The sequence below is a fragment of the Sturnira hondurensis genome, unplaced genomic scaffold (genome assembly GCF_014824575.4).
Source record: "Sturnira hondurensis isolate 20B ecotype Veracruz unplaced genomic scaffold, ASM1482457v3 Scaffold0016587, whole genome shotgun sequence".
Taxonomy (NCBI): Eukaryota; Metazoa; Chordata; class Mammalia; order Chiroptera; family Phyllostomidae; genus Sturnira; species Sturnira hondurensis.
This window is the reverse complement of record NW_028089218.1, coordinates 862,891-880,342: the sequence shown is the minus strand read 5'-3', so window position 1 is coordinate 880,342 and position 17,452 is coordinate 862,891. Positions and strand designations below refer to the sequence as shown.

The 17,452-nt window shown below is 48.0% G+C and overlaps 1 long non-coding RNA gene and 1 pseudogene across 1 annotated transcript; both read left to right on the top strand.

Annotated features, from left to right (window-relative positions):
• The window catches only part of LOC119001098 (NACHT, LRR and PYD domains-containing protein 1-like), a 73,339-nt pseudogene that overhangs the window by 38,048 nt on the left and 17,839 nt on the right, over window positions 1-17,452 (top strand).
• Window positions 9,549-16,619, top strand: LOC119001089 (uncharacterized). Its single transcript, XR_005069481.1, has 3 exons — window positions 9,549-9,753; window positions 10,087-10,471; window positions 16,395-16,619. It is a non-coding gene; the product is annotated as an uncharacterized LOC119001089 (long non-coding RNA).

Here is a 17,452-nt window from a genome sequence, read left to right as displayed (position 1 = left end):
CTGAACGCCATTTTCCCTCCCATGCACCTTCATGTCTCCACACTGCCCTGTATTAACACAGTCTGATACCCATAAAGCCTTGGGCAAATTTTCTCATAATGGATTGGGTGTGAGTTGAGAGAATAAGAATGGGATGATAATATGATTGTCCAAATTGAGCCAATTTTGGAAAGAGCAAATGCTCTACCCTGAGTCCTTAAGCTTTCTTCATGGTAGGCAATAATTAAATAAAACATTTTCAGAAATGAATCACACTTCACAGTCTTTAAATGAGCATTGACTCCCCCAAGACCATCCCCTAAACATTTCTTTAAGGTACAACTAACACTCTTCTACTGTTGAAATAAGTTGGATCTGCCTCCTGAGTTGCTACCATGGCTTCCCGGCTTGGAGAAAGGGAACGGGTCTCGCTTGGACACAATCACAGGTGTGCAGAAACCAGCCCCAGTGTCAGACCTCAGTTTGAATCCCACTCTGGCACTTATTTGCTGGGTGATTTTGGGAAATTACTTAACTCATTTGAGTCTCCAGTTCCTTGCTTATAAAATGAAGACCACACTACCTAACTTGTGTTATTGCAGAAAAAATTAAACTACTGATGTACTGAGTATGTTATCTCATACAGCAGTCTTTCATAAACATAGCAGTATTGTTATTTTCTCATATACTAATCCAGTCTCTTCCTCCCTGCAAACTTAACTTAATTCTGGCACGTGCAGCTGACAGAGGCTCTATCTCCAACCCCATAGGAGAGCCTGTCAGAGAGCCTGTGGCCCAATCCTGGCCTCCCTTAAGTCTCCTACTATGCAAGTTAAACACCACTGGTTTCTTCCATCATTCTTCTTATGGTTTAGTTTTTCAAAACTTTGCCAACCCAGTCACCTTGCTCAGCAGATGTGCCCATTTGAGGATGAATCCAGATGGACTCTAAGACTGTCCAGTCAGCATGGAGGACATGGAACTCCCCCTCCCTCCGTCCACAGCAACCCAATGCTCCCAGCACTGCAGCCAGAGCTCCCCTGACTTCCCCTCCCACACTGTCCGCTCACACGGAACGTGGGTGGCCCGAACTCTCAGGCCCTGTCCACAGGAGCTGCTGTGGACTGCCCCCTTCTTTTTCTTTACAGGCAATTGTTACGCCCTTCACTCCTTGTTACTATTGTTTGTTTTTCTGATTAAAATTGACACATTACTCCCAGCGCTAACATTTTCTTCATATTGATTTTTGATTCTGACCTCAAATCCAAAATATACACTGCAAAATAAACCCCTAGTGGGTAGTTCGGAGGAGAGTAATTGGGGGGGAATGGGAACAACTGTAATGGGACAATAAAAATAAAAATAAATAAAAAATAAATTTAAAAAACAGTGTGAATCTAGAAGGCCACACTGGAACAAGAAGGTCGACTTCCACTCAGAAAAGGAGATCTCACAGTTGAAGCTCTCTATCCACCAAGGGCTCAGTTATTCCTCCCCCAGGGTACCATCCAGCCCAAGACTGAAGTAACACATGTCTTCAGTGTTCAGGTAGAAATTATTTCCTCCATCTCTCTTTCTCTGTCTCTCTTATCATGGACTCTGGGCCTCAGTTTCCCCATATGCATGAGCAATGGACTCATCTGCAACCCTTTCTCTAAATTCTGTTAGAATAAATCTGTACCTTGTTCTTAGAATCCAAGGATCTCAGAAGTGAGAAACATGTTGCAGTTTAAAGCCTTTCTGTTTGTGTTAACAACTACCACTGTCTCAGAAGCTTCTTTCTGTCTGTTTTCCTCCAGGAGACCTCAGACCTGAAACTACTCTGGTCCCTCTACACCATACAGGTCAGTAGCAGCTGTTGGAGACCACAGGAGCCATGGCTGGTCTAGGGTGTGCTCTCTGCTCTTGGAGGGGAGGGAGAAGAGAAAGAAAGGGGTCCTTTGCAAACTTTACAAGGAATCAGGCCTTGGAGAGTGGAGTGTGTCTCTGGGCAGAAATCCTTTCTTGTCCATAATCTTGCCCTTGGAGACCCTGGTACCTTCCAAAGAACAACCTCCAATGCCTCCATCATGAACCCAAGCCCATAACCAGCTCCAGCAGAAGGCTGGGCTGGAAACTGACATGAGGGGAGGCAGAGGCATAAACCACGTGTCTGGTGGTCCATGTTTTCACTGGGTGGGGGTACCCAGGAAGGCACAGAAGGTGAGCACAGAGTTAGAGGTGGGGAATCAGAAGTAGAGGCTGCAGTGGAAGCTCTTCTTCATTTGCTGCCAACATCACCTTCATCCCCAGGGACCCCAGCCTTGTTGCACTTTGTGGACTGGCATCGAGGTCAGCTGGTGGCCCGAGTAACATCGGTGAACTCAGTCTTGGACAAGCTGTACGGACGGGTGCTAAGCAATGAGCAGTATGAAAGGGTGCGGGCTGAGCCCACCAATCCAGACAAGATGAGGATGCTGTTCAGCTTCAGCAACTCCTGGGGCAGGACCTGCAAAGATCAACTCCACCAAGCACTAAAGGAGACCCATCCTCGCCTAATTAAGGAACTCCAGGAGAAGTAGGGCCAAGAAGGAGAGTAGGGGGCTCCTCACCTGATTGTGAGCCCTGAATCTCCTGACCGATCTTTAGGTCTCCGTTTCTTCACCTCTAGACAATTGCCATCTGACCTGCCTTCTAATATGAACTTATCGAACTTCGGTGATGCCTTTGCTGGACATTAAATGTCCATGCCCAAGAAAGCTTCATCAGCACGCAGGCAGCCTCCTTTGGTTTTCACAGGCCAATGGTCCAGGTGGGATGGCAGCATCTCAAGGAATATGGTGAGAATAGACCAGTCACAGACAGGGGTGGGAGCTTCACTTTTTGTAAGTCAGCTCCTCTTGGCTCAGAGGAGCCAACTTCCCTTTCCAAGAAGACTGAAGACTGTGTTTCCCTGGCCGTAGCTGAAACAGCAAACACATCTTGACAGCCCAGAGCACACAGAGCACAGTGCGTAGACGAAACTGAAGGGGGGCACAGCCGAGCTGTCCAGCCCCATTCAGCCACCCTGCATCCACGCTGCTCCACAGCTGTGCTGACTCCATACTGAGCTGTAACACTGCTGAGCTTTCTCAGTCTTGTTCTGTAGCTCTACAGTTTCACTGCTGAGCTATTTGCAATCAGCAAAGACTCCTTCTTCACCACACCCCAAATTGGGGGTGTCTGTTGCTGTTCAATTGGCACCAGTGACCATGGCTGACACCTAACACAGGGCAATGACCTGATCTCCTGACACCATCCTAGAACCAATGCATCTGGCCCTGACCAGCGTGGCCCAGTTGGTTGCAGTGTTATCCTGCAAAGTGAAAGGTCACCGGTTTGATTCCTAGTAGTACACATACCTGGGCTGTAGTTTTGGTCCCTAGTTGGGACAAATGGGAAAGGCAACCTATGGATGTTTCTCTCCCTCTCTTTCCCCTTCCCTTCCCCTCCCTCCAATAATGAATAAATAAAGTGGGGTTTTTTTAGTGTATCTGTTGCCTGCTGAGCACCTTGTGCTCTATTTGTCCACCTGGTGGCAGCTGAGGGTCTCAGGTAAGTCCCCTCAGATCCTAGAGTGCCCATGTGACGGTTGAGGTTTCAGCGACTTTGTTCAGTTTTGGTAGGGGACCCTCCCCTGGTGACTTTGGCTCAACATTTGCACTCTGTGTGATTCCACTTCGATTCCTGGGAGGGGCATCCCTCGGTTGTGTCTGTCAGTAAAAAAGGATCTTCCAGAAAGGGCTTCGCTTCATCACATTTGATACCGAGGAAGGGGATCCTCCAGGTTGAAAGCAAACTTTGCCCATAAGGTTTGTAGAGATGCCCAAAGTGGCAGGCACCCAAAAATACACTTGCAGAAGGAGGGGTACCTCTGAGGACATTCACGTTTAATGGGCATCTGGGGAGAGGTCACCAACCATAAGGAGGAGTGAAAAATGAGAAACCCATGCTCTAAACTGGCCATGCTCAGCAGCCACCACTAGGTGGCAGCATGGGGCGCTTTGGCTGATGGCATCAACAAAAATTGCAGTTCAGGGAATGGTTTTTGGTTAGTTTGTGGTATACCATCTTGGCCAACAAAGCTTGTGATATATATATCACATAAGATTTCAAGCTTTGTTGGCCAAGATGGGATTTCCTTGATACCCAGAAGCTTTTCTATTCACACACTGAATTAGAACAAAAAAATAATGTACCTCCCAGAAACAGTGGGAACACTGTGTTTAAACAGGTCACTTGAGAGCACTAGATAAAATCAAGACACTACTATCCCTTTTTAAAAAATTACGGTTAACTGGGGAAATGCCTTGATAAATGAGAAAAGGAAACCAGCGCTTGTGGAACTGGAACCAAACAGGGTCAGGGGAAACCATTTCCTCTTCCCTTTTACCTGGGAATCAAAGCCAGGTCTACTGAAGACCCTCAGAAGACTCCTCGCTTCCCACCTCCACCTCAGCCTGACACACCAGCCACCTGCTGCTCCATTTCTTCTTCTCGCCCACATTCTCTGTTTCCACAAGGGCATGCACCCTTTTATCCTCGGGCTTTCCCTTCTCCCCCAGTAAAATCTGCCCCTTTTAACACTCAGGCCTTTGGGGGACACTGCACTTTCGGAGGCTTCCAAATTCATCGTGCACACTTGCTTTCCAGTTTCCTTTCTTTGTGCTTGTTCGTAAGACGATCTTAAGAAGAATCCTTAAAGTAGAGGATTTCAAACCTGCCAGAGACAATAGAATGCCTTCTTCAGAGGATTTCAAAGAAAGCTTTAAAGAAATTCCTACAGCACAAAAAACTTTGGCCACAAAACAAAACCTTGACTTAATGCTTCTGCCAGAAAACATATTTGAATCTATAATTTTTCTTTTGCTTTGTATCCTTGTGATGTCTCTTTATGTATGTTACAGATAAGGTATATTTTGCTACCAGGTAGTATTGCCAACATATATTTGTAAATTCACATTTAGGTTGTAAAGCAACCCTATTTTATTGGCTTAACACAAATGAGTGCTCATACCAATTGAAGAAATAACAGAAACCAACGCAATTCCTTCTCAAGTGCGCAAGATCTAGGACTCATCTTTAATAAATAAAAACTAGCTTAAGGAAACTGTTTTAATTAAGAACATGCAACTGCCCAGTGCTCTGCTAGCTTTGGGAAGCTGGGGCTAGCTGACCAGAACGACACTCTAAGGTCTCTAAACTCTATTTTCCCATCTGGGGCTAGCTGACCAGATGGGAAAATAGAGTTTAGAGACCTTAGAGTGTCGTTTTGAAAGGCTAGCAGCCAACTCTACTGGCATAAGAGCCTCTCATGCAACCTGCATTCTGAGAGCAGCCTGCACTAAGCTGCCTGCCTGCACTGTGTTCCTGCTGTCTGAGCCAGCCCTCCTAAAGCAGTTCCTGGATTCCTATTTCAGCCAATAGAACTGAAGCTTTCCCTGTCCAATCAGAGCTGCTGCAGCTGTATCTTCCACTGGCCTTCCTTGGACCTTAGATGTCACCAAGCAATCAGAGGTGACTCCATTCTGACAAACAGGACAGTATTTTTGGATCAATCAAACTGTGAGGTTCTGTAGGCCTCATCTGCATGAAGAGAAACCAGTCAAGGACCAGGGGCAGGAAGTTTTGTCCATGTCAGTCACTTCCCGAAGCTCTGGGAGTACACCGTGTTTTTCCACCAAAGAGCGTGTTTGTCTGGCTGGAGCTCAAACAGCAGTGCCAGAGCAGAATGAGCAGGCCAGTGCAGGCCAGAGCTGACCTGCAGAAAGCAGAGCAGACCTAAACACAGCAGGTCCTCCTTGGGGAGGACCTGTCCCCTAGGCCACTTGGCCCATGACCTCCTCACAGATGTGTTGTTTTCACAGCGGAGCTGTATCACAATTGAGCTGTTTTCTTTTTAAATATTGTATGTATTTATTTTTAGAGAGAAAGGAAAGAAGGGAGAGAGAGGGGAAAACATCAATGTGCAGTTGCCTCTCACGTGCCCCCTGGAGACCTGATCTGCAACTCAGGCATGTGTGCTGAGTTGGGATCAAACCAATAACCCTGTGGTCCACAGGCCAGAACTCAATCCACTGAGCCACACCAGCCAGGACACAATTGAGCTGTTCTGCACTGAATAAAGTTTCCTTTTCTGCACCTCAAAGTGGGGGTTCCTGTTGGCATTGAATTGGTGCCAGTGACCATCAGTTGACACTAGGTTAAAACAGATTGGTTATTTCCAACATACAAATAAAAGAGACAAAAACTCCAAAAAAGAAAATCCATATGTATCCATGGAGCAGTGGTTTTCTGGGACGGCTGTGGCTCAGCCTGAGCTGAGCTCAGTGTCAAGTTGAGCAGCTCTGAGAGCTGAGGCACAGGTGTGTGCAGGTCCCACGTCCTTAACGGCTTTCTGACTGTTTACAGTGACTCTCCCAGCAATGCTGGTTCCGTCTTATTTTTCTTGTTATCAGATGGTTTCAATAAACTGTAGAAGGTGCATAACCTCTGGATTCTGCTTCCAGGTCTCTGTCCCAAGAGACATCCACATTATCCCAGACACATGGGAGGCCGCTCAGGCAGGGTTTTTCTGTGATCATCCATATCACCTACAAAACAATTTGGCATCTTTTAGAATAAAACGGGTGTTGTGTTACATGACAAAGCTGTATATTTCATACGGATATATTGTTGTGTGTGTGAGTGTCTGACTGTCTGAAAGACACAGAACATACTAGGAACAGAAGCGACCTCAGTGCAGCCAGTTCTATATTGCTTGCAGTCCTCAGGATGACATTATATTCACACATACTACTTAGAAATTAAAATGAAATAAAATGAATATTTTAAATTACTTCTGCATTAACATCAACACCATGCAAAGCATTGAACTCTAATTCTAAATCCAAAAAAAAGACAGATCAATTACCTGCCTTCAAAGAACCCATGATCTTAAGAAGGTGACTGCTGTTCATTGACCCTGTGCTACATCCCAGCTACTGTGCTGGGAATGTTCATGCTGGTTCTTTAAGTATCACAGTGATGTGGAGCGTGGCTGTATTTCCTCATTTTACAGACGAGAAACAGAGTGGGTGTTGCCCAAGGTTGGCTGGTGGCAGAGGCAGCCTCAGGACCCTAAACTGCTGCACTTCCCATCACACTCTCCAGCCTCCAGGTGCAGACGGTTGAATTTCAGGGCATCTTGGGATCTGCTTAATGACCTGTGGGTTGAAGAATCAAAGAAGGAAAGAGCTTCATGGAAGAGGTGCCTTTAAAATGAGTAGGCATTTAAAAAGTGAGTAGGATGTCGGCAGGCAAAATAAGAAGAAAGAAGATCAGCCAACTTGTGTTCAGCACCGACCTAGGGCTCATGCAGCTGTGCCAACAGCACCCATGAGCATTATGTGGTTTCATAACCATGAAATAGGCTTGTCCTCCCCAATGTACAGGTATGGACACTGAGACCTGGCAGGTCACTGCCTTGCACATAATTGCAAAACTGCTAAAGGCAGAGGTGAGCCTCCAAAAACCACATCCTTTCCTCCAACTCCACAGACCTAGAATGCAATGGACAAACTGAGAGAAAACGTCCTTGGCCTGTGTGCAGACACCTGGCTCCTGGCCTGCTTGGCTGATGACCTGCTGGGACATCTGACCAAGGTCCATTGCTTCTCAGGGCCTCCATACCCACTTCTGCTGGCCTTCTAGATGTGTCTTAAATTAAAGAATTAGTCAAAGATTTCCAAACTCCAGAGCTGACAGCGTTGGGCACTGAAGCTCCCATGTCCCACCCACGGGTCAGACACATAACCCCCAAACAGGGACAGATGCCTGGGCACCAAGGGTTTTGCTTGGCTGGGGAGGTGGGTGGAGAGGGACATTGAGAGGCACATTTCCCTGCTACACTTCTGCTCTACAACCTCTCTCTGCCTAACCTTGACCTCCAAGATGGGGGTCTCCACTCAGAATTCTACAGGAACCCTTGTGCTGTGACAACAAATAGACCTTGTGTTGTGTGCCCTGTTCCTGGCACACAGCTGTGCACACCCTGGAGGTCTCTGCAGTGATAAGAGTCCTTTGTGCACTAGTGAGGGGAGTGAGGGCCTCCAGGTAACTTCAGAATGGAGCCTGGTCACCAGAAAGACCAAGGCAGGACCTACAGGGACAGGGGCTGGAGACAAACTCAGTCACCGAGGCCACTGAGTTCAGTCATGCCTAGTAGTGAAACCTCTCCCTATGAACCTCTTCCTGTGAACCTCTTTCAGGTGGCTCTTCCTCTATCCTTTCTAATAGGCCTGTAAGTAGTGTTTTTCTGAGTTCTGTGAGTCACTCAGGCAAATTTTCTGAGAGGCAGTCATTGAGACCTCTGAAGTTTTTGCCAACCTGTACAGAAAGGTGGGTGACCTGAAATATGCAGTGCAGAGCAGTCCTGAGGGACTGGGCCCTTAAACCCGTGGGGTCTGCACTGACTGAGTAGTGTCAGAGTGAAACTGAGCCTTAGGACACCCAGCCGGTTGTCCAGAGCTGGGGTCAGCATTAGTCAGTGTTAGGAGGAAATAAAACAATATCACACCCCTCCTCCAGGCCTCACCTCCCCCTACACGGGGTCTCAGGGCCCTTCATGGAGGCCTCAGATCCGCTGCTCAGCCCACCTCTAGACAGCACCTGTCACTCCTGGCAGGTCTGGCTCTTGAATGTCCTCCAGTGTGCTTGGTGGGCATTAAAAAATAACATTACATAACTATTTTTAAGGTGACTAATATCTTCTGCTTAATTTGAGCCTCTTGGCAAACCTATTATACCTCATTTAATAAGTGAGCAAACTGAGGGTCAGAGAAATGAATCAGGCACCCGGGGGGTCTGTGCCCAGTGAGCAATGAGCTGATGCTCCTTCAGGCTGGGCTTCTCCAGCCCAGGTCAGTTCAAGGCATCCCCAGAAACTGCTACACACAGGGAATGAGCTAGATGATGTCCCTCCTCCATCTGGAGTGCACAGCTCTGCCGATTCTACAAACCAAGCAGAAAGCTCCCCAGAGGCCTGGTTTTGCAATGAGGCAGAGGCTGTTCCCCTTTTGGGTTGATGTTGGCTACATTGGGTGCTGAGCAGCCCCAAGGCAGACAGCTCCGGGACAGAACACAACCTCAGTGGTCCCTGCAGCAAGGCAGGAATGCACTGGGCCTCAGGAGCCCAGAAAACTATGAGAGGCTGGGAAAGCTGCTCCCTGTCCCACTGTGGTGCCCCAATAAGGAGCTGCCCTGTGAGATTTAGGGGGCCACCCATCCTGAGAGCTGCACCTGGCCACACCCAGCTTCCTGAAGAGCCCCAGCCCTGGCTCTGTGGGCAGGCTCTGGGTGATGGACAGCCAGGCTGCACAAGTGGAGATGTGGGTCCCTCCATGTTACTGGGCCTGCACCCAGCACAGCAGCCCAACTGAACTTCTGCCCCCGGCCTGACTGCAGTGTGGCCTGTCTGGGGGTCTGGCTCTAAGTTTCTGTTTTGCCTGGGGCTCTGCTGGCCCCTCCCCTCGCCTGGCCACACCTCTGTGTGGTTTCCTCTGGAAGGCCTTTTAGTCCTGAGAGTGTTCTTCCTGCTTGCTGTCCCAGGCTGAGGAGAAATCTAAAGAGACCTGAGTGTGCAGCCTGGAGCCAAATCTTACCATCGGAAGCCCATCCTGTGCTTGTCCTTCCCCCCACCCTACTCCTGTCAGCATAACAGCACAAGGCTGCTCCCAGGACTCCAGGTCCTGAGGAAAGACTGAGGAGCACAGAACAGTGAGTGTCCTGAATATCCCATCCCCCATCCTCCCCTACACTCTCCTGACAGCCCCCAGCCCTGACCCAGAGGCTCAGTAACCTGACCCCTCCCAGCCCCACTGTACTCCTCCTTCCTGTGCCTTTCTCTGCCTCTTCCCTTCACCTCCCTTCCCCGCAAACCATCCATTGGCAAATGCCCTGGGGCTTACAAAGTGGGCTCAGAATGCTGAACAGCAGTTTACCAGGTGACGATAAGGACTCCAGTGGAGTCTTGCATTGGGAGGTGGTTGGGGCCACAGATGAGCACTATATTCTGCCTATCTCATGCTTCTCACTGCACCCCTGCCACAGTGAATATCCCTAATGCCATACAAATCTGGACTAAGCAGAGCAGTGGAGCTGACATGACCCCTGCAGCAGATCTGGTTGGTGGAGTACAGATGGCCGACAGTGTCCTGCAGTGACTGGCATGGTACTTGGAGTTACTGACGGAGGAGCAACTGAAGGAGTTCCAGCAGCAGCTGCATGATCAGACTCTGTACAAGCACCAGCTCTCTAGGGGAAAGGTTGTGACCACAACTCAACCAGAGAAGGCGGATAGCATGGAGGTGGCCTCCCTCCTGGTGGCTCAATATGGGGAGCAGCAGGCCTGGGACCTGGTTCTGCAGATCTGGAAGCTGATGGGCCTGAGCGAGCTATGTGCCTGAGCCCTAGAAGAGGCAACCTTTGGAATCAGGTGAATAGACAAAGCATTCCACACCTGCAGTCCATGTCCTGCCCATTCCCACCCACAATGAACCGCCTGGGAGACCTTCCTCTGAACAGTGAACAAGGACTTCCCCGTCAGAGAGGGAGATCCAGGCTCAGACTAGACTGGAGCTAAGAGGCTTCCTGGAGCAGAAGGGCCTTGCTGGAACCCACTTCTGCCAAAGGCATTCCCAGAAATCCATGTGGTTGACACAGCACCAGGGAGGGAGAGCTTAGAGGGCCAGAGGGGCCAGAAGCTGACACTCAGAAGGCACCTGCAGGAAGGATGTGAGTTTCACACCCACCTCCCAAGCAGGGACTTGCCTGGCCTTGTGCTATGAGCGCAAAAAAGAATGGGAGAAGCCGGTTCTGGTCCCCACACCACCCCAGTGGGCAAGTCGCTTCTCTGCTCTCTGCACCTGTCTCCCCATCTGTAAAATGAGTAAGAGTCTGCCTCCTGAGCTGTGGGAGGGTCAAAGAGAGAATCCATGTTAGACGTCTAGCACAGAGTCTATTCCTAGTCAGTGCCCCATAACTTGTTCTGCTGTTACTCTTCCTGCCACTGAAGATGTCACTACTGTTAGTAGCCGTGGGAGGCAGAGGCTTTAGCCTCCTGTGCGGGGAGCTGAGGCACAGAGAGGAGCCATGAGTTACATGGGGAGGGAGAGGCAGAACCAGGACACAGGTGCAAACTTCCTGGAGCCAGGTCAGGACCTGTGCCCAGCAGTGTCAGGGCGTCCTTCTGCATGAGAGGCTGGGGCAGGCTGCAGTGGGTGCACTGGTCCCTCCTGACCTCTCTCAATAATCAGGGTCTCTGCTTCCTGGTTCTTCCTGGTTGGAGGACCCCAGCGTCAGTGCCCTGGCTCCTGCCCACCCTGCTTGCCAGCAGCATCCTCCTTACCCACTTCCTACTGCCCCATGTCCCCTGTCCCATTACCCACCCCAGTTCCAAAAAGACCTTTCCTATAGGGTTCCCCTCCACCATGGAGATAGAACACTATGATCCTGAGTTCTGGGGCCCCTCCAGGACTGAGAAAGAACTTCAAACTCTTGCTTGACAGATGGACAGAGTTGGAAAGTGAGGTTTGCTGGTTGGCATGAGAGGCCCAGGTGGGACTGCATGGCAGCCAGTGGGTGTGCACTCAGGTGAGGCTGTAGCTGCAGGAGGACCTGGGCCAGGAAGCTGTGTAAGGAGAACAGAGGAGCCAGGATGGGGCCATGGGGCCAGTAGGCCTACAAATGATCTTTCAGGAACATTGCAGTGTTGAGATCTCAGCCCCTCTGATCTGACAGATGGTAGACTGAGACCCATGCAGGCCAGGCAGTGAAGCTGACCCAGCCAGGTGCCATGTGTAACAGGGTTCTGGTCCGGACCCAGCTCGGGTGCTGGTCTCAGTGACTCTGAAGTTCTGTGGGGTCAGGGTGGTAGAAAGTTCCAAGGAGGCCTCTGTCCTCCAGGTGAACCCCAAGAGGAGGGCAGCCTTATTTTTCAATCCAAGCCCATTCCCTCTCCTGACCTCTATCATTTTAGCCTTCACCACACTGAGTTACCATTTATAGCTAAATTTAGCTATAGCCTTGCTTCTTCCTTTTTTCTTTATTTTTTAATTGTTATTAATTATATTTTATCGATTATGCTATTACAGTTATCCCAATTTTTCCCTTTTTGTCCCCTTCCACCAAGCACCCTCAACTCAATGAGGCAATGCCCCCACCTTTGTTCATGTCCATGGGTCATGTATATAATTTGTTTGGCTACTCCATTTCCCATACTGTACTTTACATCCCTGTAGCTATTCTATAACTACATATGCATACTTCTTGATCCCCTCACCTCTTTATTCATACTTCCCCACCCCATCCCATCTAGCAAACATCTGGCAACCCACTTCTTTACTCTTGGTGCTTTTAAGAGTTTCTCCTTATCTTTAACCTCTGGCCTTTTAATTATGATGTGGCGCGGACTGGGCTTCTTTGCTTCCATCTTGTTTGGGACTCTCTGTGCTTCCTGAACTTGCATGTCTGTGTGTCCTTCACCAAATTAGGGAAATTTTTCTTCCACTATTTTTTTCAGATAGATTTCCAATTTCTTGCTCTTTCTCTTCTTCTGGCACCCCTATGATGCAAATGTTCAACCTCTTGAAGTTGTCCCAGAGGCTGCTTATACTATTCTCATTTTTTAAAATTCATTTTCCTTTTACTTGTCCTGTGTGGTTGTTCTTTGTTTTACTTATGTTCCAAATCATTGTTTTGACTCTTGGCTTCATCCACTCCACTGTTGTTTCTCTGTAAGTTGTTCTTTATTTCAATTGTTCTTTGTTTCTGACTGGATCTTTTTCATACTGTTGAGGTCCTCACTAAGTTCCTCGAGCATCCTTATGTCCAGTGTTTCGAACTCTGCATCCAATACATTGCTTATCTCCATTTTGTTTAGTGTTTTTCTAAAGTTTTGATCTGTTGTTTCATCTGGGCCATGTTTCTTTGTTTCCTCATTTTGGAAGCCTGCCTGTGTTTGTTTCTGTGTATTAGGTAGAGCCACTTTGATTCCATGTTTTGGTGGTATGCCTAATGTACTAAGTGTCCTGTAGGGTCCAGTGCCATAGCCTCCAATGCCTAAGCTGGGTACTCTAGGTGCACCCTTCATGTGGGCTGAGTATACCCTCACCTTGTAGTTGAGCCTGGGTTGCTGATGGCAGATCAATGGGAGGGATTTACCCAGGCCAGTCAGCTGCAAGGACTGGTTGTGACCGTTGACCACCAACCTCTACCCTCCATGGAGGATCAGCTGTGCAGGGGTAGAGTAGTGGTTCTCCAACATGGTATGTGGCTGTCCACTGGGTGCACTGGCCCTGATATCCTGTGTGGCGATACCCTGTGTGGCGCAGGCCAAGGTCAGCCCCCACCTGTGTTTTGCCCGGTGCACCCTGCCTGAGATATAAAACAACCTGAGGTAGATGCTACTTGGCTGGGTTTGGAGATTCCCAGGCAAAGCCAAGCTGTGAATCTCAGATGGCTGCTGCTAGGGACAGGCCTGGGGCTCACTGAAGCCAGCTGCTGCTTGTTTAATGGGATTTATAGGAAGCTGTGAGGCTCCAGCCAACACCAGACATATGGAAAAGTGCCTGGGGTGGGCCCATAATTGAGTGGGGCAGAGTCTCTGAAGATCCCCAAGGTGGGTCAAACAGTGTTTGCCAGGTTGATGGAGTCCCAGATATGGCATCAGCTTGCTGGCTCTATAGGAGGAAGGTTTAGAAAAGGGACAATGGCGTCTGCTCACCTTGATGCCAGACACTTTGGTTTCTCCCTGTGTACCACTGGTGCCTTTCAAGATGCTACCACTGGTGCTGGAGCTCAGAGTGGGTGAGTCTGTGTAGGAGAGTCCATGTGTGGGTTTTTTAAGAGGAACTGCTTGGGACTCCAGAAGTTTCTTCCACCAACTCAATCCCCACTGAATTTTGCAGTCAGAGTTGTGGGGATTTATCTTTCTGGCACTGGTATCCTGAGCTGGGGGCTGGTGTGGGGCTGGGACTCCTCACTCCCAAAATAACCCTCCTGAATTTTTATCTACCACACTTGGGTGTGGGACCTACCCATTCCACATCTGCACCCCTCCTATGAGTCTGAATGGATGCGACTTCTTTAGTTCTGTACTTGTCAGACTTCTATTCAACCTGATTTTGTACTTGTCAGACTTCCATTCAGCTCAGTTTTTGATGGTTCTAACTGATGGTTGTTCTATATTGTAAAATCAAAGGACAGATAAAGAACTTCCTACACAAGGAAAAAACTAAAGGATGTCATCATCAATAAATCAAGTAAGGGACTTATTTAAAGAAAAGATGAAGATCAAAACTCTGAACAATAAATCCATATCTAAAAACAATTGAATCTAAAAAACAAACTAAGCAAATGAGAATAACACAGAATCATGGATATGGAGAGCATTTTGATGGTTGCCAGATGGGAGAGGGTGTGGGAGAATGGGTGAGGAGGTGAGGGATTAAGAAGTACAAATAGACCCTGGCTGGTGTAGCTCAGTGGATTGAGCACGGGCCTGTGAACCACATGATCGCGGTTCGATTCCCAGTCAGGGCACATGCCTGGGTTGCAGGCCAGTTCCCAGCAAGGGACTCATGAGAGGCAACCATGCATTGATACTTCTCTCCCTCTCTCCTCTCCTTTCCTTCCTCTCTAAAGATAAATAAATAAATAAAAATCTTTATAAAAAAAAGAAGTACAAATAGGTAGTTACAGAATAGCCATGTGGATGTAAAGTACAGTACAGGAAATGGAGTAGCCAAAGAACTTACACACATGACCCATGGACATGAACAATGGTGGGGGGCACTGCCTGAGGAAGTGGGGGTGTTGGGTGGAGTGGGGCAAAGGGGCAAAATCAGGACAACCCTAATATTATAATCAACAAAATATAATTTTTAAGTTAAAATAAATAAAAACACTGAGTTAGCCAGGCAAAGCAGAGAGAATAGGAGGGATATGTAAAAAATTCAAGAAGCACAGGAAGAAATCACAAAGATATCCCAGGGCCGTGGGAGGGAGAGGAAGACCCGTATGAGATAGTACCGATGAGCTCTACCAGGTATTTAGTTTTTAATTAAGCTCTGTGCATTTTGATAATACATTTTTCATTCTGTCATTCCATTCCTTCTGCTTAAAGATTAAAGCTGACAAACATTCAACAAAACAGAAAATTTAAAAATGTATTATAAATTTCCTAATCTAAATAAATATTTTTAAAAAACAATTAATTGACTTTCAAATGATAAGTTTTTTGGTACCTTTGCAGCATATATACATCTTAGAGCTATGCACATTACAACCACACTGAGATTTATGAAAGTCTCTATAGCACTTTCACGCTCTCACAGAACCCTCTGCAGCAGGGCCTCTTGTCCCCCTCTGGCAGCGAGGGGACTGGGTGCGGCACAGACCAGTGGAATTCACGTGCTCACAGCTGGCTCCAGAGCCTCTGTTCCTCACCTCTGCTCAGCTCTGCAGACCTGGGGGGAGGATGAATGACATTGGAGACATGCTGGGTCAAGGTGCTACTGGGCTGTTGAGGTGGAGATATCAGGCAAAAAAATAGAGATGTAAGTTTGCATCTTGAAACACAGTCTGAGTCACTGTGCTTTGGTACTAGATAAAATCACTTAAATAGTGTGTGAAAATGTGTGATTTAAATTAGTGGAAATTACAAAGACAATATACACTAAACCTCTCAGAGATATACCATCATCCTCTCCTCACATCCTGAATATATTCTTTTCTGAAACATTCCCCTTTCCCATTTCTTTTCTGGAGACCTCTCTGAGTCTTGCTATCCTGAGAGGAGAAAGAGTCCCACTCAAGCTGGACAGCAGCATACGTAGTCATATACAACCATCCCATCACAAAATCATTTTGGAACAACCTCACTCAGACTCTGTTCCCTCCTCCCATCTCCTCCTTTCCTTTCTGGAAACTGGGACTTCACAACATCTGTGCCACAGAAAGAAAGGCTGGTCTGCATTGAAGAGAGGAAGACTGTCTGCCTCCCCAAGCTCTGTGCCAGGCCCTGCGCTGGCCACTGCAGATCGAAGGGATGAACAATGTCTGCCCCTGCCCACAAGAAACTCCCAGACTGAGATAGAAACAGACCCACCAAGTGAACACTGCAGTACAGAATAACAAGGGCTCTACAATGAAAAACCGCATGGTAGAAGGACACTTAACCCAGGGTAGTGGGAGCAGAGGGGCACTTGGGGTGGCTGACCAGCCCTGAGGGTCACCCTGCTGACTGCAGCCTGGTGCTCAGAGAATCCACAGTCCACTGTGTTGTGCAGGGCTGTGCACATAATACCCTCTCGCCACACACACACAGGTCTCATCTCTTTTGGTTCTCTCTCCTTCAGGTTCAGCTGGGGCCCGTTTAAAAACACCTCGTGGCTTATTTTCTTCTCCTGTCTCAAAGTCACTGTAACCCTGAAGGAGCTGGACATGAGTGGAAACTTCCTGAGCGGCTCTTCAGTACAGAGTCTCTGTGAAGTCCTGAAATGCAATAACTGCCACCTGGAGACCCTACGGTGAGTCTGGCACCACTTTTGCTCTGGAACAGGGGTGGACAGGAAATGAAGACAGAAGTTGTGTTCAGGATGGGGATGTGGTCTTTGTATTCAACAAACATTCACTGAGCCCCCCTCTGGCCATGCGCTGTGCCAGGGGCCATGGCTACTACAGTGAGCAAACAGGATTCCAGCTTCACAGAGCTTGCAGGTGATTAGCATTAGCCACACAAACACATGTGTAATCGCAGGCCCAGATAAGAGCCTCCTGTGAAAAAAACCTTAAGAAAGCAAATATGGAAGGACATCTGAAGACTACAGAAGATTTATAGTGTCCTTCAAGAGGATACTATAGAGTGAAGCAGGAGGGAAGAAAGGTCAAAGTCGCTGTGCAGGAGGGAGGAAGGGCTGTCATGGAACTGAAAGCTGGTCTGCGAGGCTGGAGGGTGGAGAGCGAAGGAGCAACAGGGGCTACAGGGATCATGTAGCCAGACCTGCTATGCAAGGCCCCGATGGAATCTGGGGCGTTTTTCTAATGCAACATGATTATAATCTAAAGATTTACAAGATCAGCACATTTTCAAAGTAGAATCTGGCTGTAATATAAAAACTGAATGCAGGAGAGCAAAAGTAGAGATTTGGAAACCAGTTCATAGGAACATTTTAGTTTTTCCTGTAAAGATGATTAGAGCATGGACTAAAGGAAATTACTATAGTTTCTGCAAAAAATAATGGCATCTTGAACGACACAGTCGTTACGACAGTGTGGGCTGTGGAAATATACACAAGTTAGGGATTCAGGAGATCTAAAATAAAGTAAAATAAGCCTGAATGAGTAACAGATTGGACTCAAAAAGAAAGAGAGAGCCCTGGCTGGTATAGCTCAGTGGATTGAGCGTGGGCCTGTG